Source organism: Lissotriton vulgaris, chromosome 8 (assembly GCF_964263255.1).
Source record: "Lissotriton vulgaris chromosome 8, aLisVul1.2, whole genome shotgun sequence".
Taxonomy (NCBI): domain Eukaryota; kingdom Metazoa; phylum Chordata; class Amphibia; order Caudata; family Salamandridae; genus Lissotriton; species Lissotriton vulgaris.
Window position 1 is genome coordinate 608,003,483 of NC_141696.1, and position 14,907 is coordinate 608,018,389.

The window sequence follows — 14,907 nt, forward strand, 5'->3', positions numbered from 1 at the left end:
CGTACCACACCACAGCCACATCACCCCCACCTGAGAAACCTGCACTGGCTTCCCGTCAACAAGAGGATATCCTTCCAGCTCCTCACCCACGCACACAAGGCACTCCATAAGACTGGCCCAGTCTACCTCAACAGACGGCTCTCCTTCTATATCCCCAACTGCCAGCTACGCTCCGCAGACCTCTCACTCACCACCGTCCTGCGCATCCGAAGAACAACCACCAGTGGGAGATCCTTCTCCCACCTCGCCGCCAAGTCATGGAACACCCTCAAGACCTGGCTGCCCCCAAAGCCCCCACCCCCCAGCGCCTTGAGACCCTCGGGGTATGTAGTGCGCTTTACAAATGATTGATTGATTGATCTTGGGCAAAACACTTAATCTCCCCGTGCCTAATAATTTTTTTTTTTTTAATGAATGTGTCATCAGTAATGCTACTGGTGCTATGTGAAGCGCTCTGATACCAGATTCAGGTCGAGTTTGCGCTCTGTTAAATGAATAAATGTATGAATTAGTTAGAAGATGCAACAAAAAAAACTAACATAATGATGGCAGATAAAAGTTAAAGCCAAATTAATTCCTATTTTGGCATATGGTTTTGAAGCTTTTCCCTGGAAACTAAGTTCTTTGGTAAATAAATCAGTCAAGAGTTCAGAAATGTATTCAAACTTCTGAATCACTCGGCAGCAGCTCAAATTAGATTGGAATTCACACTATGCGATCAAATCTTGACTCAAAAAGCTTGTACCCTCAAATATTTGCATGCTACTCGCGCTGTGAATGAAGGGACTTTGAAAAATGTAACTTGGAAGGAAGTAATGTCAACAAATCACATAACCATCCGAAACTCATGGACTGTTGCTTTGCATGAAGCCCTGGCCCTTAAAGAAGCTGAAACTCTGGAATAAAAATCGCCCTCATCAGATCTTTAAGAAAAGCTTTAGACCGGGATTCACCTTTTGGAACTACACCACGCCACTCACGCCACTCACCACGGACCTCGTCTGAATCAGCCTGCTGAACCGCTGCTGCTCGCCGGACCCGCTGCGCGGGTCCCGCTTCGCGGTGTCAGCGGCTGTTGCTTGCTTGTAAGGGGAATCAGCTGGTGACCGGCAGGGCTGCGAGGAAACAGCGGGTGGACTCCACGGACCAGGAGTCCCCGCGCGCCCGTTTCCAGCTGGGCTCCTCTCCCTGCCGGCCCCGCCCCCTTGGTAACCCAAGGCCATCCATAAAGAGGAGTGGACATACCCGCTGCGCGGGAGCGCGCGGGAGGGCGCCGGGAGAAGCCCGGGACAAGGGCGGGACCGTTTGTGGCCGTTCGTGACCCGGAGTGACCGGACCGGGCCACCCCTCTAACCTGTGTGCGTCTCCATCCCTAAGGACCATGGCCGGCAGAGACAATAGGATTAAATCCTCCTTAACTGGCAGCCTGTCAACCGCCGGAGGTATGGAGAAATTTCTCATAAGGGCTAATAACATTATAGACAAGGAGATAGTCATATTGGAAAAGCGTTTATCCACTGAACTCATTTTTCTTAAACGATCTTCCATAGGACCCCTTGCTAACGCCAAAACGCCCATTAGAGATAGCGATCAGTCTGCTATTGCGGATACAATATCCTCGCCCACAGAAGACCCTAGCCACCTAGCCACCCCGGTTATATCAACTGACATTGTTGCTGACCCTAACTGTGTACCTGTAAGCGAAAATGTCTCCATTTTATCCCACCCTGATGTGAGTATTACTGAGTCTAAGAGCCGTGGGGAAAGAGAGGGTGCAGTGAGGAAACGGAAAAGAGCGTACAACAAAAAAGTTAAATCGGGAAGGGCTGCAAAAACTGCTAAGGTACGGGAGGCACCACCACCCCAGACCACTTTTACCCCCCGTGATGCTCAACTTCCGAATAAAGATATATCCATGGAATGGGCCGTGGCACTACTTAAATCAATCATATCCCCATTAGAGGCTAAACTGGATAGGCTTTGCTCCAGAATATCAAATGTAGAGAAAACATCTGCCTCCATTTTAGCCACCCTTGGTAACCTTCAGAACCAACAAATCCCCACGACTACCATAACCCCTGCGATCCCCGCTCCCCCCAATCCGGTGTTGAATCAACCTAATATCCCCCCACCTAATACCTGTATACCAGCCCTTATCCAATCTCAGCCCAATAATTTAACAACTGACAATGTGGCGAGTCAACAACCAAGCCAAATTAACCCATCAGACCATACGGCCGGGGGGACTCAGGGAGCACCAAGTGAGGCACTCAATACCCCTAGACCTAGACGGCCCGATTTACCACCGGAGGCTAACCGGTTTACTGTCATCTTAGCCGGAGTACCACCACTAGAAACAGGGGAATCAGAAACCTTTAGCTCCCTGAAGAACAAAGTAATAAAATGGCTCAACTGGAATAGACCGCTCCCGGCCCACCTGCACAATGAAATTATTATGGTAAGGAGGGTTCCCTGGATAGGCAAGACTCCTAAAAACATCAATGGGGACTGCCTAACCGTTAGTTTTAGAGACCCTCGCACAGTATCCCATATATGTGCAGGTTTCAACAGATCTTTTGACTCAACGATTCAGACCCTACCCGTTTCCTATTTTTTCCCACCAACCAACATTCGCTACCAACAAAGAAGAGGGGATTGGTCCGTTGTGGAATGGAGGGGCAGACAACGAGCATATGATGCTAGACCACCAAGACAACCTCAATACGCACCCCAATTCCACCCCTTTATGGATCATAACCGCTTTGGTTGCTTAGATGGCCTAGAGGGAGTAGACTGACTACACCCCGTCTCTCGCTCCCTGAAGCCGACCAACATTCCGGCCAAACCTAATGTCCCATCCATGGTCCATTTATCCACCCCTACCGAAGCTATCCCCACTAATCTGGCCCAGATTTCGCCCGTTACAACCCCTACCATACAATGTTCTGAAACCACTCCCATTACCCCTGCCCCAGCTACCCCCACTGTACCGGACCTGATCCCCCTAGATACGACCCGTACTACACCCTCTGTCTCAACTATCCACATTAATACAGTAATGGACCAAAGGGTTAAGGGTTATTCATTGATGAGCTGGAACATTGCTGGGTGGCGGCAAAAGGTCTCAGCAATGGGTTGGAGGGAACACATTGTGGTTTATGATATCTTATGTCTGCAGGAAACGTGGTCAGTGGAAGATATTGCCTTTGATGGTTTTGTTTCTTATAACTGTAATGCGGTGAAATCTGCAATGGGGAGGGCCAAAGGGGGATTGTTGATCTTACTCTCTGTACACCTACCTTTACGTGTAAGGAAAAGCCATATTGTGGGGTCCCATTCGCAAATTTTGGAAATATCGATAGGCAGGGACCGAAATCTATTGTTGATTAACCATTATAATAATACCTTTGACCCCTCCAGCACCACTGTAGTAGACAAACTCGAATCGGCACTGGATTCCATTCTTTGCAAAACAACTGTATCTTATGATATTGTTTGGGGAGGAGATTTTAATATCAGAACTTGCCCTCTCTCATACTCAACTACTTGTGGTTATGATGGGGAAAACGGGGAAAATTTACTCCACTTTTTACACTCTCCATATGGCACCTCCCTTAACAATCTGATGTTAAAAATTGATATATCAATCCACCAACATGCCCCTGACAATGAGGGTAATCTGGCGCCCACCTTCACGGGGAGAAACACTACCTCCAATATTGATTTCCTGATCATTTCCAACCGGGTAGCACCCCATTGTTCGGTCCCCCAGATCTCAGATCACGACCTGAGTGACCACAATGCACTTACCATGGTCTTATATTGTGAGCTCCATAGGGATGTATTCTCTGGTAGGGTTGTCAATGACATTACCCCATGTAGACCTAACGGGACTCGCATAAAGTGGAGTGGGGAAAAAGCAGAGAATTTACATCGCAGGGTGGTGAAAGCTGGCCTAAACATGATACTTAGCTGCCTTGATACGGAAGCCCCCCCAGAACAATCTGTAAATAACTTTGAGAAGCTGGGTATCATAATTAAGCAAACACTTACCTCAAAGAAGGCTAAAACCGGACAGGCCACACATGGTTGGTTCAACCAAGCATGTACAAGGGCACTAAAATCCCTCAAACTTGCCCTTTCAACTACCCCGAGAGACAGGGATGCGGTTAAATCCCTGAGGGCCAATTACAAAAATGAGCTCAAAATCAGGAAACAAGAAATTAGAGAAATAGCCTGGGAAGATCTGAGCAAAGCTGCAGCCCTCCGGGACAGTAAACTATTTTGGAGTACCATCAATAGCCCATTCCTGCAAAAAGAGGAATTCCCTGTTCTCACTGCCCAAGTTAGTGAAGATGGATGGGTGGCCCACTTCTCAGGGATCTTCGATCCAACTGGAGAGTCCTTAGCTAATGTTAACACCATCTGCACTACCCCAGTTGAATCCCCAAGAATAACGACCCATGAGGTGGATTTGGCAATAAGGAATAGCAAAGGGGGAAAAGCCCCAGGCCCAGACGGGGTACCAATCGACCTATACAAATATGATCCAGCCCTCTGGAGCCCATTATTGACCATAGCCTTTAACGCTGCTATGGATAACAGGACCCCTTCTACGTGGGGTGAATCCATTATTATTCCAATCTATAAAAAGGGGGATAGAGGAGAGGCTAAGAACTACCGCCCTATCTCCCTTTTGGATTCCTCACTAAAAATCCTGAGTAGGGTCCTGTTAGCACGCCTGGAAGATTGGGCCCTAGATAATAACATTCTTGCCCCATCCCAATATGGCTTTAGAAAGGGCCTTGGTACGATCGAACAATGCATTAACTTGAACCTTTTAATAGGGAAGTATACCAAGGCCAAGCCGGGATCATTATTTTTGTGCTTTGCGGATCTTTCAAGCGCATTTGATTTGGTCGACCATGCCTTGTTATGGACAACTCTGCTGGGTATGGGAGCCCCCCCCGATATCATCTATTTCTTAGCCACACTTTATTCTAACCTATCCGCCCAAATTCGTTATGGTCCTGAGGGTGAGTGAACACGGAAAATTAAAGTAAGATCTGGCATCCGACAGGGCTGTGTATTAGCCCCGTTGCTTTTTTCACTCTTCATTAACTCGGTGGAACAAGAGTTAAAGCAAATCCATGCTGATGCCCCCCGAGTAGGAGGCACCCCTATACCGGTATTACTTTATGCCGATGATACAGTTCTTTTATCCAGGACCCCTATAGGCCTACAAAAATTGATGGATGGGTTCTATGATTTTATATTGAATAGGAAACTCAAAATTAATAACTCTAAAACGTTTGTCATGGTGTGTGGGAAAAAGCCGAAACTTTTTAAACCTTTTTCTTTTAAGGAAAACCATATCGCAACTGTCACTAATTTTTGCTATTTGGGAGTTACATTTAACGACAGAGGATCATGGGCCCCTGAGGAAACAAATGTCAAAGCCAGAATGGGGAAAGCATCCTTAGGCGTCTTCCGCTTTGCCTCCAAAGTAGGAAGCCGCCGTATTGTTGATATGCTGACTATATACAAGCACAGATGTACTTCGATAGCATTGTATGGCTCAGGGGTATGGGGACATTGCAATGCCAAGGCCCTGCAAATTGAAGAAAACAAGTTCATTAAACGGCTGCTTTGTCTCCCCACCTCGGCATCTACTGTTCTAACTCATTCGGAACTAGATCTGGATTACCTGTCCGACCTTACCGGATTAAGGCCACTTTTGGTATGGAAATCCATTTTTACCAAGACGGAAACAGCATTCTCCAAAGATATCATCAAAGACTGTTTACTCTTGGATAAAGTTTTAAGTATTCCATGGTTAAAATATGTAGTTTCGACTGTTAAAGACCTGTTTGACATGGACCTAGGTAATGACCCTACCAGTCTGAACACACTAGACAAACAGGAACTAAAAAATGTCTATCTTAGGGCGAAATCGGATGTGCGAAATTATGCTACTAGAGAATATTCCACACATATTTTCCACCTGTCCTTGAATGATGATAGCAGGGGTATTCCTATGTACCTTAATGTTATCCACAGACAGTCCCACCAGTATGTTCTTTCAAGGCTAAGATTAGGTATAGTACATAACTTGGTTGCTTTCCCGATTATGAAATCCCACCCTGTTACCCCATGTCCATGTGACGGCTCTTCTAAACAAAGCACAATGCACTTTTTATTACTCTGTCCTTTGTATAAAGCGCAACGCATCTGTTTCCTCAAGCCTATGTTCCTTAAATATTCTATGTATACTACTGATAGCGCTTTGAGGCTTCTCTTTTCACTTTCAAGCCCAGATACATGTTTTTATACTGCCACTTTTATTCTGAAATCTATCAGAGCTAGACTTAGCATGGTTTTCCCGTAAATCTATGTGCAGCAATCCCCACAACATGTGACAAGGCTATCTCTGTTTCTGCATTCTGTGCACTATGTATATGTAATGTTTTAAATTGTATACTTTTATGATGTTTTTTAAACATTCGAATAAAGTTATAAACTGGCTTTAGACCGTCTAACTCAAATTGCATCATTTGAACAAGACCGCAGGACTCTTAAGACCCGAAACATGCTTATCTCATACTAAAAAGCTATAACGATAGAACAGTTCAGAAATCCCTTACAGATACTTTTGCTGTGCACTACAAAATTCAGTTTTGCCTTATGAGAATAGAAATCTTTACATTATTCGATCGAATGTCGGCTATCTGGAAAAACTCTGCATCTGCCCAGTCCTAATCGATGATCGCAGGGAACTTCTTTGTCAAACAAGCATTTGCAATGCAATAGGTCTCGCATTAGGAAAGTTTGAGCTATTGGTATTGTAAATGGCAATATTTTTATTTATATGTTGTTTTTGAAAATAGCTCAATTAATAGCTTTGTTATTTACAATCCCAATAGTTTTAACTTTAGCAAATGTGACATCTATAGCATTTGTAATGCAATATAAAAGTTATTGTAATTTATAATGGCAATAGCTTTTGTAAATAACTTTTGTAAAGATTATATTCATTGTATTTTATTGTGGCGAAAATCCAAGAACAGAAGTGAAATATTAACATGTTTTTGTGACATTTGTAATAAAGCTTGAAACATTGAGAGAACATATTTGAACCAAGTGTTGTTGAATGGTTGCACAGATTGATGCTGTGGTGGTGCTGAGTGATGTTCTTGTGTCGACGAGTGATGCTGTGGTAGCGCATAGTGATGTTGTGGTGCCTTTGAGTGATGTTGTGGTGCCTCTGAGTGATGCTGAATGATGCTATGGTGATGCGATAGATAGATAGAGTGAGAGCGATAGATAGAGGGAGGGGGCGATAGAGAGCGATAGATAGAGGGAGGGGCGATAGAGAGCGATAGATAGAGGGAGGGGCGATAGATAGAGAGCAATAAATAGAGGGAGGGGGCAATAGATAGAGAGCGATAGATAGAGGGGGGATAGATAGATAGAGAGCGATAGAGGGAGGGGGCGATAGAGAGCGATAGATAGAGGGAGGGGCGATAGATAGAGAGCGATAGATAGAGGGAAGGGACGATAGATAGAGAGCGATAGATAGAGGGGGGATAGATAGAGAGCGATAGATAGAGGGAGGGGGCGATAGATAGATAGATAGAGGGAGGGGGCGATAGAGAGTGATAGATAGAGGGAGGGGTCGATAGATAGATAGAGGGTGATAGTTAGAGGGAGGGGCGATAGATAGATAGATAGAGGGCGATAGATTGATAGAGGGCTATAGATAGAGGGAGGGGGCGATAGATAGATAGAGAGCGATAGATAGAGGGAGGGGTCGATAGATAGATAGAGAGCGATAGATAGAGGGAGGGGGCGATAGATAGTTAGAGAGCGATAGATAGAGGGAGGGGGCGATAGATAGAGGGCGATAGATAGATAGATAGAGGGCGATAGATAGAGGGCGATAGATAGAGGGAGATAGATAGATAGCGATAGATAGAGGGCGATAGATAGAGGGCGATAGAGAAGATAGAGGGCAATAGATAGAGAGCGATAGATAGAGGGAGGGGGCGATAGATAGAGAGTGATAGATAGAGGGAGGGGGCAATAGATACAGACAGACAGACAGACAGACGGCGATAGATTGTATTTATGTTGCATTGAGTAGAGTGTAATTATGTGGAGTGTAATTATGTGGCACTGAGTGGTATTTGGAGTGTATGTTGCATTGAGTGCAGTGTAATTATGTGGCGTGTAATTATGTGGCACTGCGTGGTAAGCTTTCAAGTACCTCCAGTTATTAAGCCTTCAGAGAGCATAAAAGGCAGGAAGGTCCTCTGCACCATGCTACAGTCTACTATTTGACTGTGTGGCTGATCATTAAAGACGGATTACTAGGGAGCCCCCAGCCCCCCTCTATTTTGGGGCAGAGGGGATTCTGGGCGTCTCAAATCGACATTTGTATGTTCCATTCTAGTGAGTAATGCCCTCCTGCGACATGGAAGCTTCCTACGGTATAACATATCTCATTACTGCTATGTGTTGTGTACACATTTTTATAGGTGCTAAGCCTCTTTTAACCTAATTACATGAGGTTGTGCTTACATTAGTATGCATTTAACAAACACATATGGAAATGATTTCATTCTCATACTAAGTGCAATTTAAGAAATGAAATCTGAATATTTACAAAGAGCATAATAACATGCACATTTCGCAACCACATAACAAGAATAAACAGCTAACCCTACAGAGGCAAGTGTTCATGAGGGAAACGCAAAAGATATATCTGCTAAACTTCCACTGACAGTACTTTAAGGGCTGTGCTATTCCACTGGGGATTGTGCATTATTTGTTACGAATCAATAAATTACTTTATTATTTGCACTGCTTGTGGCACTTTAGAACTTGTCTGACAAATTGGAAACCACATATTTTCACCATTTAGTTGAAAAGTGTTACTGCCATTGGTATAATAAGTAAAAAAAAATATTGTCATTTTCAATGCCAACAGCTCTAACTTTAACAAATGCATTTGAGTATTTACACGAAAATTGAAATAGCACTTAGTGACTTTAAAAAAAATGGAAAGCGTTACTTGCCCTAACGTATGGTGTGGGAGCACTTTGCATCATATGCACAAATTGATAAATTACAAGTATGTTCATGAAATACATGATGTTACGACAAGGGTTTCAAGATGTAGGAGTCAGTCTTTGTTGGTATGAATTATATGTAACAAGAGAGTGGCTGGGAGAAACACTAAGTCATGATTTAAATTTAAGGCAGTGCTTAGAGTTGTCTGTACTAAAGAAAGGTTATTTGTCATAACAGAAACCCACTTACCGATCTACATAAAATAAAGCTCATCTGCATGTAATGTGTTATTCTTTGCTGTAGACTTTCACTGTAACATAAAGTATGTTGACTGAGACTGTTTTTATGACTCCGCACCTTGCAACTCTACCCTCTTTTCTAGCGACACCTTAACCCCAAATTAATGGTTCCCAGAGTAATTGACGTTTTTCCAACACTGAAGCAAAATGTCTTAACAAGCCTCTGTATGCTGTTCGCTCAACCACATCAACTACATAACTACTGGAGGCCGCATCTTTTTGTTCCTGGCTGCACGTAGTTGGAAGACCATATTGTTGCAACGGGAGTTGCAATAGTGGCGTGTGTAGTGCAGAGGACAGATTAAGGGAGGGTGAAAGCGGCCCCATTCTGGGGGGAAAAACACGAACATTATGAAGTGGATACCGTGTCCGGTAAAATAAAATAAAGGCATGCAACACGAAGTGCATATATGGGGGTAAAAAGGGTGAGGGAAGTGGAACAGTGGCCTGATGGAGGAAGATGGACTGTAACAAACTAGCAGGAGAGAGGAGGGAGGAGGTGGCCGCTACAGCCTAGGGAGTGGACGTTCGCATGAAGAGCAGCTCTTCCTAAAACTTTATTAAAGCCATTAGAGTGAAAGCGTGTCATTGGACACTTGATAAAAAAAATCCTTTGTTAAAGTAAATACAGCAAGCCGCATGTAAGCAAAGGTGGGTGGTCGCAATGGAAGAAAGCGCAGCTCAAAAAGAAAACAGTCAACACTGTAACTGATCAAGCAGGCAGCTTATAGCCCAGGGAGTGCATTCACATGTTCTCACAGCGGCTGAATATCGCGCATTACTCGTCGCTGTAGCAGTCTCTGTAACTTCTGCAGCTCAGCAGTAATATGCCCTTCTCAGGCCACAGGAGAGCGGCTGCTGGTACCGCACACTTCATCGTTCTTGTGGATCCAATCCACTGAGAAGAAAGCACTTCAGCCGGCCGTAAAGCGGGGAGGGGCCATATTTAAAAACAAGAAAGCGCTACACAAGGGCAGAATCGGCATGATTTATAATGCCTGTATGAAGCGCCATCCGTGGGGGAAGAAGCACTGTGGAAGTGGGGGTGCAGCAATGGCAGTTTAGTGTCCCTGGGGACTGACACAGGACATAAGAGGCTCTATTTCCAGGAGCGGGTCTTGGCGCTTGGAGCAGGGAGGGATGCTGCAAGACTCTGCCTCCACTCATGTATTGGCTCAGCTGCTGCAGGAAGTGCGTGGGAGGTGAAAGAGCAACAAACCTGAACACTAAAAACAACAAACCCAACGCAGCAGCAGAGAGGGTGGTGCAAGTAGCTGAGTCAGATTTCCGTCCCTGATGTCTGTGCAAAGATAAACCCCTCTTCACCCCTTTGACAGATGAAGGGCTTTGAGGAGTATCAACGCAGAGCTGGAGGAGGAATGGACATGTACGCGCTAAGCCGTACTAAACCAACAAAGGCGTGGCCTCCATAATTTAAGATACACTCGGCATGCTCGCACTGCAATTAAAGACAAGCAAAAAAGCCAGTTCCTTTGGGCGGGACTTCCGTCTTCGGAAGTCCCGCGCACGCGCCCACGGAGTGCCTGAGAGCGGGGCTCCCATGCCCGAGGGAGAGCCCCGGCTACAGAAGTCCCGAATGGCAGTAAGTGGGGCTTAGTTGGAGGGGGGAGGGGGGTGCGCTTGTGTGTGTGTGTGTGTGTATGTGTGCAGCGGCGGCGGGGGGCTCTGTATGTGTGTGAGCGTGCGTGTGTGTATGTGTCTTGGAGTCTGTGTGTATGCGTTTATGCGTGTGTGTGTGTTTAAAAGAGGCCAATGACTGTGGGGGGGGAGGGGGTGTGAGCGAGCGAGTGTCTGTCTGTGTGTGTATGTGCACGCATGTGAGCGAGCGAGTGTCTGTCTGTGTATGCGCACGCATGTTGCTCAGAATGTGGACGGAGCCGACGTGCGCGTTCGCGCACCCAAATCCACAGTAACACCCTCTTGTCCCTCATTCCCCCGAGACGGGCAGCTATAAGTCTCCAGCTAGACGCATCCTTCGGATGCAGTACCAGCGAGACCTAAAAAGGATTAAACAAGGCTCACAAATAATTCAGGCAGCAGTAGATTTTTTACTCAACGGAGCACATCCTTAAGATATTTGCGGCTTAGTCAAAATCTTAAATGAAACAGACAAGCTGCTAAGAACTACTACTCTACAGAATACTGGCTGAATATAATCTGCACTCCTGAGTGCTTATAGTTTTAGGACCAGGTGCACTATATAATATTCATATTCAAAAACCTATGTGTGTACAGAACATTGTGAGCCCATCTAGAATTTGTGGGGAAAAATGTGCTCTCTGCTGATGAGCACATTTTTATTGATGCAATATCAATTGTTAGTGTTTTATTATTAGTAACCACTATTTTATATGCGGATTGATAACCATATTTAAAAAATCTTATTAAATTATATTTTTAATGGTTTGAATTGGAATCACTCTTAATTGTGCTGTTTTATACGTTCTATTGATTTGCAATGGCAAATAAACTTGAAACTTGCAAAGGTTTACTTCGGTTTATTGCGATACTGAAATACATAAAATATAAAATGATATACATACCATGCAAAATGCACTTAGTGACTAAGCAGTAAAGGCCCTGATTTAGTAAAATATCCACATTGTTGCAGTAACATCTGTGGTGCTCTATTGCACAAAGGGTTACAAATGTGTGCAATGCTCTATTTACAAACAGTGGTACGGCAATGCTAAGACTTGTACTCGAGGTACAATCTCAGCTACATTTTACTTTACACAGACAATCTGCTCTGGGAAAATCGTGTAATGTGCAATTTTTTGCAGAAAATACCCAGATAATCCATAGGAAAATCCGTGCAATGTTTCATTTGCCCATTGTTTGTGTGGCTTCTTTCATTTGATGCTAAGATATTCCCTAAAGCCAGGTCATATTACATTAACAGATCTGGGTTTTGGTGAAATTCTGGTGGGTGTTTGCTCTTCCTACCCTTGTACTCTCCCTTTGCATACATTAACAGGGGGTTGGAGCTATAGAATGCAGAGGAGCTTTTTTGTGTGCTCATGTCAACTTTATGGAGCAAAAAAAGGTTTGTGCAGAACAGTTTTTCTGTTTTGGCGTTTGCCCCACCTTATGCACAATAATGGTATTTTGTTGTTGCAGCATTCTCTTCAGGGTTGGGCTGATCAAGTGATATCACCCCTGAACATATATATATCAGGGCATACATGACAATGTAGCCTTCAAACAGTTAAACCTTTTACTTATCTCTCCTGTTTAATATAACATCAGTGCAAGCAGATAAAAGATATCCTCAGCTTGGCCCAACCCTTGTAGGATTAATTAATACAGCCTCCAGTCGCTTCAGGTAAAATATCTCTTCTCCTGTGGCCTAGTAGAAACTGTCACCTTCAGTCATAAGTACTATTTCTACTATATAGTCTTAATGTCTGAATTCATATTGGAGTCTCTGGGATATTTGTTTCATTTTCAGCACACAGCAAGGTGCCTCCTCTAATAAGTAGTCTGAACAGCCTAAATGGGGTTTCATGTGTGATACCCTGGCTCCTGGATACCTGGACCTAAAATATTTTTTCTTCATAGTCTGCCACTTAATAATTTTATCTTTTGGATGGGGGCTACTAAACATCTTACTTTGTAAAACCTAGAATTCCCCACTCCAACAAGCAGACACAGGATCCAAAGTGACTTCTGCCTCATTCAAAATCAAAATGTACACACAGACATTTTCCCAGCCCAGGACCGCCATGTCTTGCAAAGTTAACCTGAGCAACAAAAACAAGTGACGGTCGTGAGTGGCGAATACCCCGCTGACCCAGCGTCTCTATGGGAAGCAGGCTGCTTGACCAAAGTTGATTGACTGCAGAGCCAGCTGAGGCTCTGACTCCAAACTCTTGGTGCATGACACACTCCAGAATGGAATGGGGGAACCACAAAGTTGGCAGGAAGCCCACTAATTTACAATGGGGCCCCTGCTCCTCCAACCTTTAACTATGGTGTTCAGCCTTAAGAAAAAATGATCCGCTCAACTTCAGTGCCCTCTTTCTAACGGCCTTGCAATCCTCTCAACTTTCTAAGTATAGATTCAGATCAGAAAAATGGACCCTCTGATGCTACATTTGGTCCATTTTCACACCCAAATGAAATTAACCTCGATTTCATAACTATAGAAACCTTCCTAAATCCAGAGCAGCCTTACTTCAGCAGTCCCCGTGCAATATTGCGGGGTTACATGCACCCCATCTATTTTAATTTTGTTAAAACATAGGTATAAGCATTTTCTTTTCAATTGGTCACCTTCCTTGAGAGCGACATATATATTCACATGCAGCCTCACTCATTTTCCATATCCTCTTTAATTTAACCATGTTCATAAATATTTTGTGAATAAATATATTCTACATACAGTGCGAGGAATAAATTGCTCACCATTGTTAATTATTGCCTCATCCAACAGGATGGCGCTCATCCTTTATAGGGTTATAATTTAAGCTAGACAATTAATCATCCAGGGAGCACAAAAGTAAGAGAGCATATGTAGCGTAAAATAGACAATTTCTTTTACAAAGTCATGCCTGTGTAAAATAATTGCGCTAACAACATCCCTACATTGCATAACTTTAACCCGGTCCCGTGTACTCTGTTAGCGCTCCAGATTATGAGAGTAGTGGTTGGACATGGTCTGAGAGCATGTAATGGTCGTTTGCCATCAGACACACCAAAGGCCCCTACATTCTGCAGAAGCAGCTCCCAGAGCAAAATTGATTACAATATGGTATCCTTTGATATTTGGTCTTATGCAGTAGACTTATAGATCATGCCTAGAATAGAGAGCGACCACCGTCCGCTCCAGCTGTTACTTCTTAATGGACTACTTCCTAGTGCAATTAAGAGCAATGAGACAACCCATGTAAATTCTGATGATGTTTTAGTCAGCAACAACCGTCGCTCACTAAAATGGGCATATATGTTGGAGCATGGTGAAGTATTGGCAAGCATTTATAACACATTTGCCAATATTTTCCGTAGATACACGACTACACAGTTGGAGGGAAACACATTTTTAGACTTACGCAATGGGTTTTTCAAAGCTCTCGTCCCGATGGTAATCAAAATGCCAAAAAAGACTGGTGGAGATGTAAAGCCTGTGCAAGGGGGGAAATCCTGGTATAACAAGGATTGCCGCAATGCCAAAGCTGAACTGCTCCAAGCTATAAAAAATAATAATTTGGTTAATGTAAAAGATGCCAGACTCAAATACAGGAAAGTACAAGAGAAGGCCAAAACATCATGGGACCATGAGAATTGGTCAGATTTGCTCATTGCTGCCAAGAATAAAGACCAAATGGCCTTCTGGAGACTTGTGGCTAAAGGAAATAAAAAAGAAAAAGAAACTAAGGATGTTTATCTCGATGAGATTACTTGGACTGAGCACTTTACCAGGCCATATGGCGCACCAGAGAAGGGTGGGGCACCACCAAAAGATGGTTTATTGCAAAGTCCAAGTGAAGTCAATTTAGATTTTGACCTCGAGGAA